This window comes from Paroedura picta, chromosome 9, assembly GCF_049243985.1.
Source record: "Paroedura picta isolate Pp20150507F chromosome 9, Ppicta_v3.0, whole genome shotgun sequence".
Classification (NCBI taxonomy): Eukaryota; Metazoa; Chordata; class Lepidosauria; order Squamata; family Gekkonidae; genus Paroedura; species Paroedura picta.
Genome location: NC_135377.1, coordinates 63,239,419 through 63,256,987, shown reverse-complemented (window position 1 = coordinate 63,256,987; position 17,569 = coordinate 63,239,419).

Genomic DNA, 17,569 nt, shown 5'->3' with positions numbered 1-17,569 from the left:
AGTTCTGGGTTTTTTTACACACAGAAAAAAGCCGCATCAAGAAATCGCAATAAAATAAAATCATTTGCTAACTTCATATCCCATATAGAAATAATGCCATCATGTTATGATTTTCCAGCCATAAGAAAACAAAAATAACGTGAAAGCACATAAACCGAAAACAAAGGTGGGGGGAGGATAGGAGAAGCAAAATACTTTTTTCCTCTGATGGGACAGGGTAAAAGCCAGAAAGGATCGGAACGGGCCGAAACAGGCATTAAATCAACAAGAGTACCACAAAAAACAGCGGGATGCTTTACTCTCACTCCTTTGTTAACCCGTTATGGGCCAAATTGCCACTGGCAAGCAAGAGTACCACCAAAAACAGGGGAATGCATTATAGACACAAGGACAATATTTTCAAAATGAAAAAGTGGAGCCCCCACGCCTTGAACCCTTTCCATGCCAAAATGCCCCTGAAACAGGCTGGAATGGGCATTAAACCAGCCATAGTACCTCAAAAAACAGTGGGATGTATTCAAGGCACTCCAGAACAATATTTTGGAAATCAAAACATACAAATATTGTACACAGATTAACCCTTTTCAGAATGGGGAGGAGGGGAGGAATTCCACAGTTAAGTGGCTGCATTCCAAACTACTCTGTGAATTTTTTTCCTGATATCTAGCCAATATCGTTTTCCACATATCTACAGGAAAAAATTCACAGTCAGAGTAGTTCAGCAGTGGAATCAGTGGACAGCAATCATGTCTTCTCTCAACCTCCTCTTCCAGGCTGAACATGCCTGTAAGTTAGAGACCAAATGTATGCCAGATTTATATTTACCCAGTACATTAAATCCCATCTTTTCTTCATTCCTAATCAGCTACAAATCTCTGATTTCTCCATGCTGTTATTTGAAATATATATACATATAATACATTCATAATTGGCAGCGATTATTTCATGTCATCCTCAAGTGAATACACAACACAACAGTCCTTTCTTTCCAGGGTGAACTTTCTTTATTCTTCACCTCAACAGGCAAAAACTGGGAGAAACCTTAGAGGGAGAATCTTTCTAGCACTCTGTTCTTGAACTATGGCATGAATTTACTCTTTGGAGGAGGAGCCTTCAGAAACGAACTGGCTATATCACTTCCTGTGAGTAGACTTTTGTAACTGTAAACCCCTCTGTGGCACAGTTCCTGGAGGTGCCATTTGCCCTATTCTCATGTCAAGCAGAAGATGTATCTACAGCAGGACAAGCCATGATACATTGTCTAACACTGTTGGGGCATGGAGACTCTGAACTTTGGCAGCTCCTATCTCTTGTGGAAACTGTGGATGGAAAGTACTTTAGGAGGACCAAAAGGTCTAGGCAAGAAAAGGAGTTCAAAAGCTATTATTAGTTCCTTAACATCATATGCTGAAAAAACAGCAACTGTATCCAGAGTACAAGAAGACTGTATCCATCAGAAACATCTTGAGAGTTAGTGACTGTCTGTGAATCAACAAGGCAGAAGACAAAGGTGAGACCCCCCCTACATATACCACTGTATTTCCCCCAGACCTTGTCATGCATATAGGAGATAGAATCTTTCAAATTTTTTGCCTTAAAATCCTTCAGCAGAGCATTGCATTCATATTTGTGGTTAAATCATGCATGTGTGCATGTGTCAGGCATCGTGCCTTTGAAAGGATCAGTGGGTCTCTCACCAAAATTTTCCTGAAGTAGCAATGCCCGCTAGCATAGCATTGATTGCACAGTCTGCTTTCACAAAGGAAACTTGTGGTCCAGTTGGCAGTGGAAATTTACTGTTGGGCCAAAAAGCTGCCCACACAAGCTTAATAGGGATATTGAAGATATTTGTATTTTTTAAAAATGCTTAACCATTTCCAGACCCTTATATCTAATAGTAAAATATATACATTTGTGCTAAATGAAATGGATTCATTCTGTGGTGGTCAATGATCTAAAGAATTCTTACCTTCAAAAAGATCTATTTTCCTGCACTCTAGACATCCAAAAATATAGTTTACTACATCCTACACAGCATATGTTGTTTGTTTTTGTGGTCAGAATCTGGGATACAAACTGGTCACATTTGACAGAATTTTTGAGATCTTGCATGAGAGCCAGCTTGGTGTAGTAGTTAAGTGTGGCAGCCTCTAATCTGGAGAATCAGTCAGTCATAGTTCTCTCAGAGCTCTCTCAGCTCCACTTACCTCACAGGATGTCTGTTGTGGGGAGATGAAGGGAAGTTAGTTTTATTACTCCTAGTAGTAAAAAGTGGGGTACAAAACCCCAGCTCTTCTTAAAAGGCAGACAGTATTGATAAGGCCAAATTTATGTAATACCTTTTATTAGGACCAACCAATTCTACCCAATATGCAAGTGGAGGAGAGGCCAAATCCTGCCACCTGTGTGGCCACCCCAGTACAAAGGGTTGTGCCCCAAAGTTTCCTGAGTGCATCCAAAGGCAGCCAGCCTGGCCCTCAATATGCTAGTGAACTGAAACGTGGTAAGAAAAGTCTCAACTTTGTGGATGATGAAGGAACCAAGAGTTTGTGACCTTTTAGCTCAGTATTCCATGAACTGTGCAAGGCTGTCCCCAAGGACCTGTCTGGAGGGACATGTGGATCCCACCCCTTCTAGTTAGTTTAGAAACTATTGCAGTACCATGGAGAGCACCAGCCCTTATGTGGAAACATCTTGGGGCCTGAGGGCCCATCTTGAGTGATCCTGGTGTGAAGTTGAGATCAACTTGCTACTGATGAATGCCCCAGAGAAGGCTAGTTGGCAGCCCAGAACAAGGTGACCTTGAGCCTGAATCAGCAGATTGCTAGTAGCCGCCTTAGCCCTCAAGAGGTTTTTTAAATGCAGCATTTTTAAACAATTTAAGAACTAATTAACTTATGGATATAAGGCACCAGTTTAAAAGAGGCATTCCTCCTCCTCTTAAAAGATATGCCTTGCGGAAACATATACAATCAAACATGATTGTAATCTGTTGACAGTCCTAGTCTAGGTTATAAAATGATACAATATCCAATGATTTCCTTTCCGCATATGTCCAAGCTAAAATAGGTATCAAACAATCTTGTAGCTTCTGAGAGCTGGCGTGGTGTAGTGTTTAAGAGTGGTGGTCTCTAATCTGAAGAACCCCACACACAGTCAGTGAGTGACCTTGAGCTAGTCACAGTTCTGATAGAGCTGTTTTGTAGAGCAGTTCTCTTAGATCACTTTCAGCCCCACCTACCTCAGAGTATCTGTTCCAGGAAGAGGAAGGGAAGCAGATTGTAAGCAATGTTGAGACTCCTTTGGATACAAAAAAGGGAAAGGTTCTCTCAGCTCAGGGGTGGCCAAACTGTGGCTCTCCAGAGGTCCGTTATGGTGCGGCCCTGCCATCATGCCTTTGAATCTGGAGATGAGCTATAATCCCAAGGGATCCTAAGGTCCCACCTGGAGGCTGGCATCCCTAGTCCACTCATACCAAACTGCTGTGCTGCACAGGAGAAAACATCCATGATCACACTCTTGTCCTTCTGTAGTCTGAGACGGTTGGTGTATTTTCTTTCTTCCTAAATTAAGACAATCTGCTTGTTTTTATTTATTGCACAAAAATCACATTAGACTTTTGAATGCCTCGTGCCTGTTAAATCCTAATGTGTACTGTTGTTGCTTATAATTAAATATAGCTGTCTGTTTTAATATTCTTTTAATCAGATGCTGGTTAAATTTGTGCTATGAAATTTGTGCTACCTGGAATGGATCCCTAGTTTGTCATTTACATTTGAGAGTGAAAGGAACTATGTGATCAGTAGGGGGCTCTCCATACTGTAACTCTACAGCAACAAGGCTTAATAGGAGAAAAACCTTTCTGACTGCAATTTTCACCACACTTATTAACTGTGGCAAGACCCATTGAAGTCTGTGGGACTTGCATCATGCTAAGCATGCATAGAATTAGAATTAGCTGTGCACAAGTATCTAATAACAAACTTGCACAAGATATAGTTTGCTGCTTATGCTTGTGATGCATGCAGATGTGTATAGTTTTGAGTGAGCCCTCAGAAGCTGGTTTCTGATCCATCCTCACAGCTTCATTTGGGTTGTGTGTTGAGGCTGCAGTCTCTTGGTATGTTTTAAAGTGCCATTCCTAAGCAGGCCCACTCAGAAACTTACTTAGGTATATTTAATGAGGTTTACTGAGCTGGATGGCCTAGGCCAGCCTTCTCTTATTGATCTCAGAAGCTAAGCAGGGTCAGCATTGATTGGTATTTGGATGGGCGACCACCAAGGATTACTAGGGCTGCTATGCAGAGGAAAGCAAATGGAAACCACCTCTGTTATTCTCTTGCCTTCAAAACTCTACAGAGTTTCCATGTTAGCTACAACTTAACTACATTTTCTACCACCACCACTCCCATTTGTAAGTGTTCTCTTCTAGATGGAAGCAATAAAGTGATTTGTTACTGAAGCTACCAGAGTTTCCTGTGTGTTGGTTACTATCCAAGTGAAGGGCCAAAGCACGATAGGTAAAATCACCTCTACCCTACAATATTGGAATATAATATACATTCTCTCTCTGGAATTGTGCAGATATGCAAGATCCCCAATGTACATGATCAACTGCATAAAATGAGTATCCTGCAGGGGGCACTGGAGGAGATGTGTGTTTAGCATAGTTAGATTAGGAACTGATATCTTTCAAATGATCTCCTCCAGTATCCTGATTGGTTCAATGGGAGACTTTCAGCTCCTTTGAGCACACTTTCTCTCTGCTTGCCTCCTGGACAGACAGAATGACTGCAGACAACAGAACAGTTAGTTAGATTTCTTTCTCTCCTTTCTTTTAAACAGCCTAGTGCTCTGCCCTTCTTTGCATATCCAAACTCTGCCAACTGTAATAAAAAGCCCATACAAAAGCACTGCAAAAACAAGACAAGAACAATATTGTTGCTATTGTTCTTTAAACAAATATTTTTTGAGAGAAAAGACAACTACTAGGTATCCTAGCCTGATGGGATTAACCTGGCTCTTTCACGTCACTTCCTGGTTGCAGTTTTCCTCATGTGGCCAAGTAATCTTAAAGCTTGAGACAACTGTCCATTTCCTTCTCAAAATGCTAGCACAGATTTTCTCTATCACATCTTAAAACCACCCACGGCGCCATGGGCGCTGTGGACTAAATAATGCGGTAAGGGCTAAGGGGGAAGAGTTAGGGCGGGCTCTGTCCGTGATGAGGAAGGGTGCCGATTGGCCCCTTCCTCCGGACTGACAATTGGAGGGCCCAATCGCGCCTGCCGATTGGGCCCTCTGATTGGCCGGCCGCCGGCTAGGGAGCTACAGCGAGCTGTGCGCAGCGTGGCTCGCGGTTGCTCCCTGGCCGGCGGCATGGAGTCTCAGGACGCCGCCACACTGGCCATTGCGAGCCGCGCACAGCGCAGCTCGCCGTCGCTCCCTGCCCCCCGGCCTGCCTGCTCGGGGGCTGTGTGCTGCCCCACTAGCGCCTGCTGTATTGCAGCTACAGTGGTCTTAATTACTAGTTAGTAATATTTCCCTTTATTCTTCTACTCTTTATTGCGTTCGGTGGATATACAGGGTTTAAGGTCTGTTTGGGGTCTCATCCACAGTTCCTTAATTCCAAATGGGGGCAGTATAGAATACTATTTGGATTGAAAAATGCTTGCATAACTTTCCTCGTACCTCATGTGTATGGTACAGCCCTCCTCCCACACACCAGTGCTTTGCAAGTGACTCTGAGCAAGCACAGAGAATGCTATTTTACTTTTCTGGCGGTTTAACCATCCCCCTCTTTTAATTTTCAGTGTACAGAAAATCTTTTGAACCTCCATGTACAGATTTAGCTATCTCCAGATGGGGTCCATGGGTGGCTATTGGAATATAAAATTTTATCTTAATGTCTTACATCTTGAGTTGGAAGAATGGCATACAGGCAAAAAGCAGTCATATGATTCATCTGGTTGATGATAAATGCAAATAAAGCTCTCTGTGAGCCACAGAGTGAATACCACGGCTCTAAACCCTATTTGACTCAAATATCTGTTTGAGCTTGAAATACCTGTGGATACTCAAGTTCAGGAATGTCTGAGATGTTGACAGAATAATTAACACAACAAGGGTGCACAACCCGAGTAAAGAATAGATAAAGGTTTATTTAGGAATTAACATACTTGAAAGAGGAGAAACTAGGTTCCTAAGTACATCTCAAGCTGAAAAAGAGAGTAAGACTGAGTGTGACACTTCTGAGAAGGGGGAAATTGCCCTAACAGTAGCAGTCTGGAGGCAGACAAGGAATGTCACTTACCAGGAGAGAAGGTGCTGACCTCACTATTCTTCTTAATTGTCTTCTTGCTACCCCCTGCAAGGTCTTCTCAGGACCCCTCCAGTTTTCTGTCCCAAGAACAAGATCGATGAAATAAGTAACAAAGAATGATGGCTTGCTAAGCACCTTAATGATGCAGTTCAAATCCTTGTACCTTTTAATGAAGAGCATCATGAGGCAGCATCTCACATCACAAAAAGCCTAGGGCTTTGTCCATGCAGGGCTGATCTCTGAACAGAGAATTCTGACAGAACCCTTCATCTTGCATTGTCTCCAGTTTTGAGTTTTTTTGAGCCTTACACTGTTGGTGTACTCATGATGCAGAGATTTTTCTGGCATAATGCACCACTGGTATAGTCATGCTAGTTTAGTTATTTTACATTTAATTATTAACTTTAAAATTTTATCCTAATATTTAGTGTTTCCTTTTAATGTATTTTAATCTTTTTGTAAGCCGCCTTGAGTCTCTGGGGAAGTATAAATGAAATAAAATAAATCTACTAAGCTTACTTTTCCTGGATGCCATTCTACAGTATCTGGGGGAAAGAGCTAAGCAATAATATATATAATTTAATGTACAGGATCATACTAAACCAGAGGCTGTGTTTAGGCAGAGTTTAAATATACATGAGGGTGAACAACTAAGTTGCTTAAAAGATTAATATAGCTTTATTTAAAAGAGAAACAACTTTGTATATAACTAACAGTTCTGTTCTTCATTTTTTCTGTTCCTTCTGAAGGCAAGCAAGGAGGAAGAATGCTTAAAGGAGCAGGAAGTCTCCAAAGAGCCAATCAGGATACTTGAGGAGAGTATTGGGGGGAAAAAGCTATCAGGAAGTTTGTCAGCCAACTAAGGCAGGGGTAGTCAGTCTGTGGTCTTCCAGATGCCCATGGACTACAATTCCCATGAGCCCCTGCCAGCAAATGGAGGACCACAGGTTGACTACCCCTGAACTAAGGTAAATTCACATTTCCTCCAATGCCCCCTCTAAGATCTCTTTGAATCATGCACACTGCAGATTAGGTCACTACAACCTGATAACAGTGTTGGAATAATCACGTAGCCCATAGAATGACTCTACCAGTATGCCCATGATCATTTTAAATTTATTGATAATGGAATCAAACACATTCATGGCAACTTAGCTATACATTTAGGCATAATAATGTCCTCTGCTAAAATTAATACCTCCTTTTCACTATCTTTTCCATTCTTCCATATTTTGCATTATACAACTACCAATTGCATTGTGCTCCTGCACATCCAACGGATAAGTTACAGCATGAGTGACAGGAGAGTTAACTGCTAACTGCTTATGGATCATACAGCTGAAATAGGATCTGTCTACCCTCTTGTGGGGTCCAGGAAGGGGAATGAGGGCAGCAAGGTCTCTTCCTTCCCCCTCCCATGTGGGAAGACAGCTCATTAACTAATGCATGATAAATAATTTGTGCACAGTGGGCTCATTAATTTAACATGGAACAATCAGCAGAATGTAATTATGGGGTACCAGCATCCTGGGCATGCACTAACAATAGTAACGGCCCACCCATTATGTTGCTATTGACAGAAGAAATTCCGCACATGACAAATCTACCCCAACTATAAGAAATTGATCAGAGCACTAGCAATAGTTTTTCTAGTTCAAAAAAGAATGAAGAAAAGTGCAGAAAAACTCTTCTCAGATAATGCATTCTGCGATCCTTTGCACCTCCCATCTGGAAACAGTGAGACTGATGGCCACATATGTGAGAAAGCCAGCCAAAGAAATCATGTGTATTTTTAGTGTGATCCTAAGAATCTCTGTTAAGTAGATTGCAGTTCTAAGAATACTTTCCTAATAGTAACGACCATGGAATACAATGGGATTTACTTCTGAGTGGATCTGATTAGGATTGCTCCCTATGGATTGCGATTATGTGGGGTGGTTCCAAGTGGTGGCCTTTCACCTGGAGAACTGGGTTAGATTCCTCCCTCCTCCACATGCAGCCAGCTGAGTGACTTTTGGACAATCAAGTTCTTAGAGTGCTCTCAGCCCCACCAACCTCACAGGGTGTGTATTGTGGGACGAAGAGAAGGTGATTGTAAACCGCTTTGAGAATCCTTTGGGTAGTAAAAATCAGGGTAGAAAAAGCCAGCTCTTCTATTCACGTGTACTTGGAAACAGGTCTTATTGAGCTGAATAGGGCAGCTCCCAAGAACACAATGTAAAGAGAACAACTTAACTTGGTTGTTGGGTACTTAGAAACAGAACCCTTTGACAAATTGTCAGCAAGGCTAATGATAAACAGAAAGAATAAGTAACCCTTTTTATGCACTCTACCTCATGAATCTAGATCCAAACATCCATCAGGAATCCTAGCAATATTTCTACTCATAGAACTAGAACAAGAAGGCTCCCTACACATATAAGCAAAACTCACCATATAAGCAAAGGAGAAGAATCCATCATGGAGAACTGTGCACTTCACAACAGGATTTTTGAAAACATTTCCACCCCTGCCCACAAGCGCTCCAACACCCATGGCTACAGAGTACCACATCCTTTGAGAGCCAGCTTGGTGTAGCAGTTGAGTGATGGACTCTTCTGGAGAGCTGGGTTCGATTCTCTATTCCTTCTCATGCAGCCAGCTGTGTGACCTTTGCTAGTCACAGTTCTGTTAAAGCTGTTGGAGAACCCTGTTTTAATGTGCATCAACTTACAGTTATGTACATTGAACAACGTTTGCCACGTTGTTGACCACTCACCAAATATAGAGACAGATTCCTGTAGCTCTTCACAGTTCTCTAGCATCTTCATTATCCTGAATAATTTGCAAACCTGGTTACTATCCTGCTCACCCCTGATGCCCAATAATACCACTGGTTTCAATACTGATCCTCTTGCTTACTTCCTCCCTTGTTAGAGCTGCCCATTTATTGCTTTCTGTCATTTAACCCTTTTTAATCTATAAGGGACCCATTATCTTATCACAGGACTGCTAAACTTGTTCAGGAATCTTTGCTGAAGTACCTTGACAAAATCCTTAAGGAACTTCAAGTACATAATGTCTATTGGGAAACCCTTCTTCACATGCTTAATGATTTGTTCAAATAACTCTCAAAGTTTAGCGAGGCAGGAGTTCCCTTTGCAGAAGCAATGCCAAAGTTCCCTTCAGTATGCCTTGTTCCTCTTTGAATTTAATCTCTAATAATGGTTTTGAATGATTTACTAATAAGAGATGTTAGGCTAACTGCCTGTAATTTCCTGGGTCTCCTCTGGACCTATTTTCAAAGAATTTCAACTCTCCAGTCCACTGGTATGAAGACAGTTTTAGTACATATTTCTGTTATACTGTTTAGTAGATCAACAAGTTCACACTGGACTTTGTTAAGAATCTTTGGGTCTATTACACCTGGATCTGGAGACTCATTCATTTTCATTTTACGTAATAGTTCTTATAACCTCATATTTTGTCACCTCAATTTGACTCAGTACTTCAGTCACCCTTCCCTAAAATAGCTGTTCTGGTACATGCCCCATATAATCTACACTGACAACTGATGCAAATAATTCATTTCTCTGTCATCTCTCCATTTTCCATAAACAATCCTTTACCTTGGACAGTTTCCTGCTACTGCTATATTTGAAGAAATGCTTTGAGTTTGTCTTGACATTCTTAAGGACTCTCAAATTCTTGCTTGTTTTATTGTCAACTTATATTTGTTTTACTGGAACATTGCTCTTTTTGTTTACTTAATTTGAGAAAACCTTCCACTTTTTCAATGGTGCCTTGTCTTTCATGGTTTCCTTGACTTGGATTTTTAACCATGTAGGGATCTGTTTAGACTTTGTGGTACCTTTTCTAACGCAAGGTATGCATTGTATACGGGCCTCAATTAGTGTAGTTTTAAATAGCTTCCAGGCATCCTGGAGATCTGACTCTCTTAATTCTCCTTTTTAACTCCCATCTTACTTGTCCTTCATTTTTGTAACATTTCCTCTTTTGAAGTCAAATATGATTATTCTGGATTTTGGGAGCAACTTTCCATTGACATACATGCTAAGCTCAATCGCAGCATGCCCACTGTTCTCTATCAGGTCTTGATCACTTGAGCACTACATGTCTAGCAGATTGTGTCACCAATGTTCCAACACACAGTTGCTTATGTAGTAGGATGAATCAAGCAGTATTGTTGCCAAGAGGGTGACAGTTTTTTTGTTTGCACATCTTTGCATACACATTCACAGATACTGTAGTGACACGTGATGGGAGAATTCCCTTTCTCTTAGCTTTGACGGTTAGTGACTGGTGTATTGAGAGTGAGAGTCAGGGAATCTCTCTGGTCATGGTTATAAATCAGACAGGAAATGTAAAATAATCTCTGCTTCTGTGTTGTGAATGTCAAGCAGGAAACAGTATAACAGAATCAAAATGTAGCTCGATGCAAACAGAAAAGTAATGGAAAAATGTATCTCTGAAACCAGTTCTACCTCAGAAGAAAGTTACTGTTGAAGCTTTATGTTTTAACATTTTACTAGTATGTATGTAAACATATTTGTTCTTACTAAAGAAGACTATATAGTTTATTTTAAAATAAGAAAAAAATTGCCAAGGAAAAGCTGTTACCTGGCAATTATAATACACAATTTACCTCATTTCACTGAATAAACTTTGTCTGGGAGGTTAGTGCAAGTTAAGCAGCTTTCACAAAGATGTCATCATTTTTTTTACAATTAAGATATTGATAGAAATCAAAATTCCAGCATCACCCTCAATATTTAGAAGAAGAAGAAGAAGAGTTGGTTCTTATATGCCGCTTTTCCCTACTCGAAGGAGGCTCAAAGCGGCTTACAGTCGCCTTCCCATTCCTCTCCCCACAACAGACACCCTGTGAGGTGGGTGAGGCTGAGAGAGCCTGATATTCCTGCTCGGTCAGAACAGTTTTATCAGTGCTGTGGTGAGCCCAAGGTCACCCAGCTGGTTGCATGTGGGGGAGCGCAGAATCGAACCCAGCATGTCAGATTAGAAGTCCGGACTCCTAACCACTACACCAAACTGGCTCTCAATTAGACAAGAGTTGGGAAGATCAATAGGAAAGTCTACTGGTTAAATAGTCAGTGAACACTGATAGAGGGATGCCAGCTTCCAGGAATTACAGCTCATTCCCAATCAACAGAGATCAGTTCCTCATGCGAAAATGGATGCTTAGGAGAGTCCCTGTCCTCCCCAGGCTCCATCCTCAAACCTCCAGTAGCTCCTCAGCCTGGATCTGGCAACCCACCCACTCCCTTTTCTGTCAGTGGGCAGCGGGAACTTGGCAACATGCCACCTGAAGTACTTGGTTAGTGCCATACAATTGCTCACCCTTCCTCTCTTCACAACAAGACACTTTGTGAGGCAGGTGAGACTGTGAGAGCTCTGAGAGAACTGTGACTGGCCAAAGTTCACCTAGCAGGCTTCATGTGTCTGAAAGTGGCTTACAGTTCTCCCTCTCCCCCCAACAGACACCCTGTGAGGTATGTGAGGCTGAGAGAGCTCTGAGAGAACTGTGACCGGCCCAAGGTCACTCCTCTGCTGCTATACTCTATTGCTTATGCTTTATTTGATCAATTGCCTCACTGGATCAATACCAATTTGTAGACGTCTGAGAATATAGCTAATAGCTTATGTAAGAGCCTCAAAAAGTTTTTTACCCTCCTTTTCTTTCCTATATTTTCCATTGTATAACATTTAACAGAAGAGCCCCATGACTTTAGTTTCAGTAAAATTCACACTTTTTTGGGGGTAGGGACTGACTTTCTTTTCAGAACATGGGTGATGCGCTCTACAAGGTGAAAACAGGCCACAGAAGTGGTACGTAGGGGGCCTCATTTCATGTGCAGGATGAAACAATGTGTTTAAAAGGAGTCCTGGCAGACTGCCAATAATGCTGGAAGCGTCTGTCAAAAAAGATTTCCGCTTACTTTTATATCTGCCAGCAAGAGCAGAAAGGTTAAAGGAGCTGCACAATTGTCATCTTGTATATCCAACTAGGTCACAGGAACAGCAATGATTAGCACTAATCTCTTTCATTCTCAGTTTGTCACATATTCTAAACCAGAGCTGGCCAACATCTATCTTGCGGTGTGTGTGTGTGTGTGTGTGTATTTTCCAGAAAGTTGTTTGAGGGCATGAGGCTGTTTTGCTGCATAACATTCTTTGAAAAGCTAGTGGTGATCAAGAGATGATGTTTAAAAAAATGTGTATGTGTATTGGAATGTCTGCTTAATAACTTCTGGGAACCATTTTTTAAAAAATGTTTAAAATGTTATTAAATTGTTAATAACTGAAAAGAAAACAAAGAAGTCTCCGACTTGGTCATCTTATCTAATACATTACACAAAATGCTACCTAGTAATAGTGTCATTGGTCTTGGAATTCTTCCAATGGCCTTCTGTTTACCAGATTTGTTAATTTAGCCATCTTACAAATTTCTCCAATTTTGTCCAACCAGTCTGACACTCTGGGTAAGTCTGGGCAATTAGCAGTCTCGCTGAGCAATTAGCAGTCTCGCTGCCATCATAGCATGAAAAAATAATCCATTAGCTTCAGCTAGTAATTTTTCAGGGAAATCACTTAATAGCATATACTGAACATACATAGGAAACTTCATATGTAACATTTTTTTCCAACATAGTATGCATTTTTATCCAGTTTTTAAAAACTTTTCCACATCATCACCACATAAGTTTAAAAGAACCAATTGTTTCATAGCACTCCAACATTTATCATCATGCTGATTTTACATTCTACTAATCCCTTTAGGAGTTACCACCATCTAGAAAACATTTTATACATTTTCCCTCAGCGCTTGACATTTGGTTCGCTTAACATTCCCCCCCCCTCATAATTGTTCCCATTCCTCCAAAGATATATTATGGTTGCATCTACTTAATCATACAATTTTTAATTTGTTCATTCTCAGTCTCAAATTTTAACATATATTTGACATTGAATATGGGGTTTTCCTCGCATAACTACATTTTCAAATGCCGTCATTGTACCAAATAATGCCATCGACTTTCAATTCAAATTTCAACAACAAACTGCAAAACTTCATCCAATCATTGATTTGAAAGCTAAATCTCTTATAGTAGGTTTCATAATCCAATCTATTAACCACGTTAAAACCGAAGCATGATAATACAATTTTAAATCTGGTACTGCATGACCTCCACTCATCTTACCACCTGGGAGGGCTTTAAAAGCAATTCTAGAGTTTCTTATAATTCCAAATAAATTTATTTAGACAACTTTGCCAGTTCCACAGAGTTTTATTTTGAATATCTATGGGTAAAACTTGAAATCACCAAATTAAATAATAAAGGGGATAAAGAACAATCTTGTCTATTCCCTTTAGTATTTCATATTTTTTTCCCTCTGTAACCATTCTGTTAACCAAGGTTCTAGGCCTCTTGTCTCGAATATATTTGTCGGATAAGTTTTAAAAAGGAATCTCCACAGTCCATTGTCTGTACTGTTGCTTGCAAAAAGTTCAATTGAATGTTGTCAAATGACTGATCTCATTTTTATTTTTAGATGTTTCCTCTCCTGAAATCGTGTGATCCTGCTTGACTTTTGGACAATTCTCTATTTACCTAAATGCTAAATTTTAATAGCACTATCTGTGTTCTCAGTCGCTGCAACAATACTTTTGTCTTGCATCATGTCCTCAACACCACGCAGGGCCAAGTTCAAGGCTGCCTTCTCTTTTAGTTGGCTGCATAAGCAGCTGCTCCCAGGCACATATTTATGGCAACTGGAACTGTTGACTTTCTTATGACTTCAACCGATATTAACACAGTCAGAGTGATGGGCGCTGAGGTCTCCCGTTGTTATACAACTTTGTCCTGCAATGCTTTTCTTATTTATTTCTCAAGAAAGTTTGGTCAGACAGGAAACAGCATGCTCCTAGGGGTGCTAGTCCCTTGGTGGGATCTTGGAATCCCCTGGAATTAGTGTTCATCTCTGGGGGACAGAGATCAGTTGCCGTGGAGAAAATGGCTGCTTTGGAGGGGGAGGGACTCCATAATCACTCCCTGTCCCAATCTTACCCTCTCCTGGTTCCCCCCCCCCAAAGGCTCCAGGTATTTCCAAGACCGAGCTGGCAACCAAACCCCCAACAGTAAATTACTTTTCAGGCCTCGTATTTCCAAACATAGCAATGTGTATGTGGGATGGTTAGGATTCCCAGCCTTTAGGATTTACAACTGATCCCCAGACTTAACAGATCTGTTCCTCCGGGGGGGGGGGATGGCTGCTTTGGAGGGTGGATCCTATGGCATTGTACCCTGCTGAGGTCCCTCCTCTCCCCAAACCTCACTCTCCCAGGCTTTCCCCCAACTCTCCAGGAATTTTCCCACCCAGAACTGACAAGTTTAGTGGGGTGGTTGTCCATCAGAGCAACTCTATGGAGAGGAATTCTAGCCTTAGTCTAAGTCCTAGGCCCATTCTGTACACGTTGGATAATGCACTTTCAATGCACTTCAGAAGTAGATTATCCTGTTCTGCACAGGAAAATCCAGCTGCAAAAGCACTTTGAAAGTGCCTTATCCAATGTGTGCAGAATAGGTCCTGGTCTATCTTAGTCCACACAGGGATGGGATTTTGTGGTTTATCAGTTGCTGGTGTGGCAGCACATAAAGTACAGCAGCAACAGGGCCTCCAAAAGGCAGATTTCCACACAGTTAACCTTCCCCAGTCCCCCAGAACTAACCTTTTCTGGGCCACCAGGGCTTTAGCACATTTTAAATAAATAGATTAAACTGAATAGATTAAACTGCCAGGCCTCCTGCTATGGTAGGAAACCCCTCACCAGCAGTCCTAGTTGCCTGCAGCTGCTGCAACAATTTTTTATTTGTTTCAAAATTTGTTTCACTATTTCTGGGGAAATATTTGTGTCACAAAGTTTGGGGAAACCACAGGGTAGGTTGAGGAATTGCTGGTCTGCAGGATTTCCAGAAATGTGAGCTATCCTGCAGTTTTCCCTGAAAGTGACAAAAAATCCAACATACTACATAGATCCATCTCATTCAGTTTGGTCTTTAGAAGTATGTAACGCTGTTCAGATTGCTCTGTGAATGTCTTCTGTTTTCTAGTTTGTTGGACACTATGCCTTTTTGGACACACGGAACCATACAAAGGCCAATATGTCCTTTCCCTATAGCTTATGTCCAGTGTAGCTGTGTCTCAGTGAATTTTGAAATGTCCATTATATTTATCCTTTCATTTCAGACCAACTATCCATTCCTGGCTCTGAGGCTCCTTATATTTACATATAAACTCTTCTCATTTGTGCCACAGCCATACACTTTGCTTGTTTGTGCCATCCTATCAAATGATATGGTCTCCTGTTGGATAAACAGGTAGCATTGGGGCCTGGTGGTATCTTTCACCAGCTTTGGTCTGACCTGGGTGAAAAAAGATTTTGCCACTGCAGAGCATGCCCTTGGAACATCTACATCAGACTACTGCAATGCACATTAAGTTGTCAGCTCTGGATTGGGAAATACCTGGAGACATTGGGGGTGGAGCCAGGAGTGGGTAGGATTTGGGGCCGGGAGGAACCTCAATATAGTAAAATGCTATTGTTTCCACCGTCCAAGGAGAACTACTCTGTCACCTGGAGATTAGCTGTAAATGGGGGATCCCCAAGTCTCACTGGGAGACTAGCATCTCTAATTATGCACTCTACATGGGGCTGTCCTTGAAAACTGTCCAGAAATTGCAATTGCTACAGAGTGTTGTAGCCATAACCTTGACTGGTGTGGGTTTTAGTGGCCATGTACCTCCATTTTTCTTCCATCTCCACTGATCTCCACTAGGGTTGCTGATGTGGAACGTTAAAGGCCAGATGGCTGTGGGCCAGCATAATAGAAACTGCCTACTCCTACATGAACCTACCTGACCACTGTGATCATCTTCGAGGCCCTGCTTCAGGTGTACCTGCCATCTGCGGTGAGACGGGTAGCAGCCTGAGAAAGGAGTTTGTCATGGCAACAAAACCTTGGAACAACCTCTCTCTCTCTCTCTCTCTCTCTCTCTCTCTCTCTTGCTCTTTCGTTCATTCTTTCTGGTTTTGGGGCTTATGGTTTTTTTGTTTTAAGTATTGACAGGGAGAGGGGGAAAAGAGTTGCTGATATTATTGATTTTAGCAGTTTTAATTGTTTTATTGATTGTTTTATCCTATTGCTATGAATGGCCCCAAGCCCATTCACATGCAAGATGAATAAATAACAATAATAACAAAAGACTAACAATATTCCAAATGTTGGGGTTTAAAACTCTGTTTAAATGTTTGAAATATTTACTGCCTGGAAGACGATGATATTAGTGGAACGACAACATAGAAATGTTTTCAATAAATAAATGGTTTTGTGGTGACATGGTCAGCTGTATGGGCCAAAATGCTTATGCACATTTAGAATCACTATTCTCAAAACTGAGTCAAAAATTTAGAAATGGCCCATTTTCTTTGCTTTTTAAGTATGATTCTGTGTCAAAGGACAGCAGTTAACATCCTTACAGCAGACCTCTACTGGGCACAGTAGTGGCAAAAAGCAAAGGAAACAGCTTTTCCCTTCCCATTGTGTGAATTATGGATAAAAATAGATACATGAGCAGTTCAAATTTGATGCCTTATTTTGTAAAACTATCTCACTTCAAGCATTCTGAAAGTCCAGAAAAGTCTTCTCTGTGGGAGTCTAGGTTCACAATAGTAACATACTTAATTCAGAAAGCCAGTGTTGAGTATTTGCTGACGTGAATTGGAAAAAAAGGAGGTCAAAGGAGAGTTCCACTGTTAGTTTCAGAGGGTCACCTTATTGGTCTGCAGTAGAACAGCCAGAGTCCATTAGGATCTTAGAGGCCAAAATGATTTTCAGGAGTAAAATCTCCTTTCACCAGGTATCTGATGAAGGGAGCTTTGACTCTTGAAAAGTCATACCCCAAAATCCTATTAATCTCTGAGGGGCTACTGAATTTAATCTAGTTATTCTACCATTAGGTGGCTGTAAATATGCTACTCTCTTTGTTTTAGAACCCTTGTTTTTAATATGTGAAACCCTTTGATCTCTTTGAAGTGTTATGCCAGCTCGGCGTAGTGCTTAAGAGCAGCAGCCTCTAATCTGAAGAACCGGATTTGATTCCCCACTCCTCCCATTTGCAGTTCTTGCAGGGCTCTCTCAGCCCCACCTACCTCACAGGGTTCCTGTT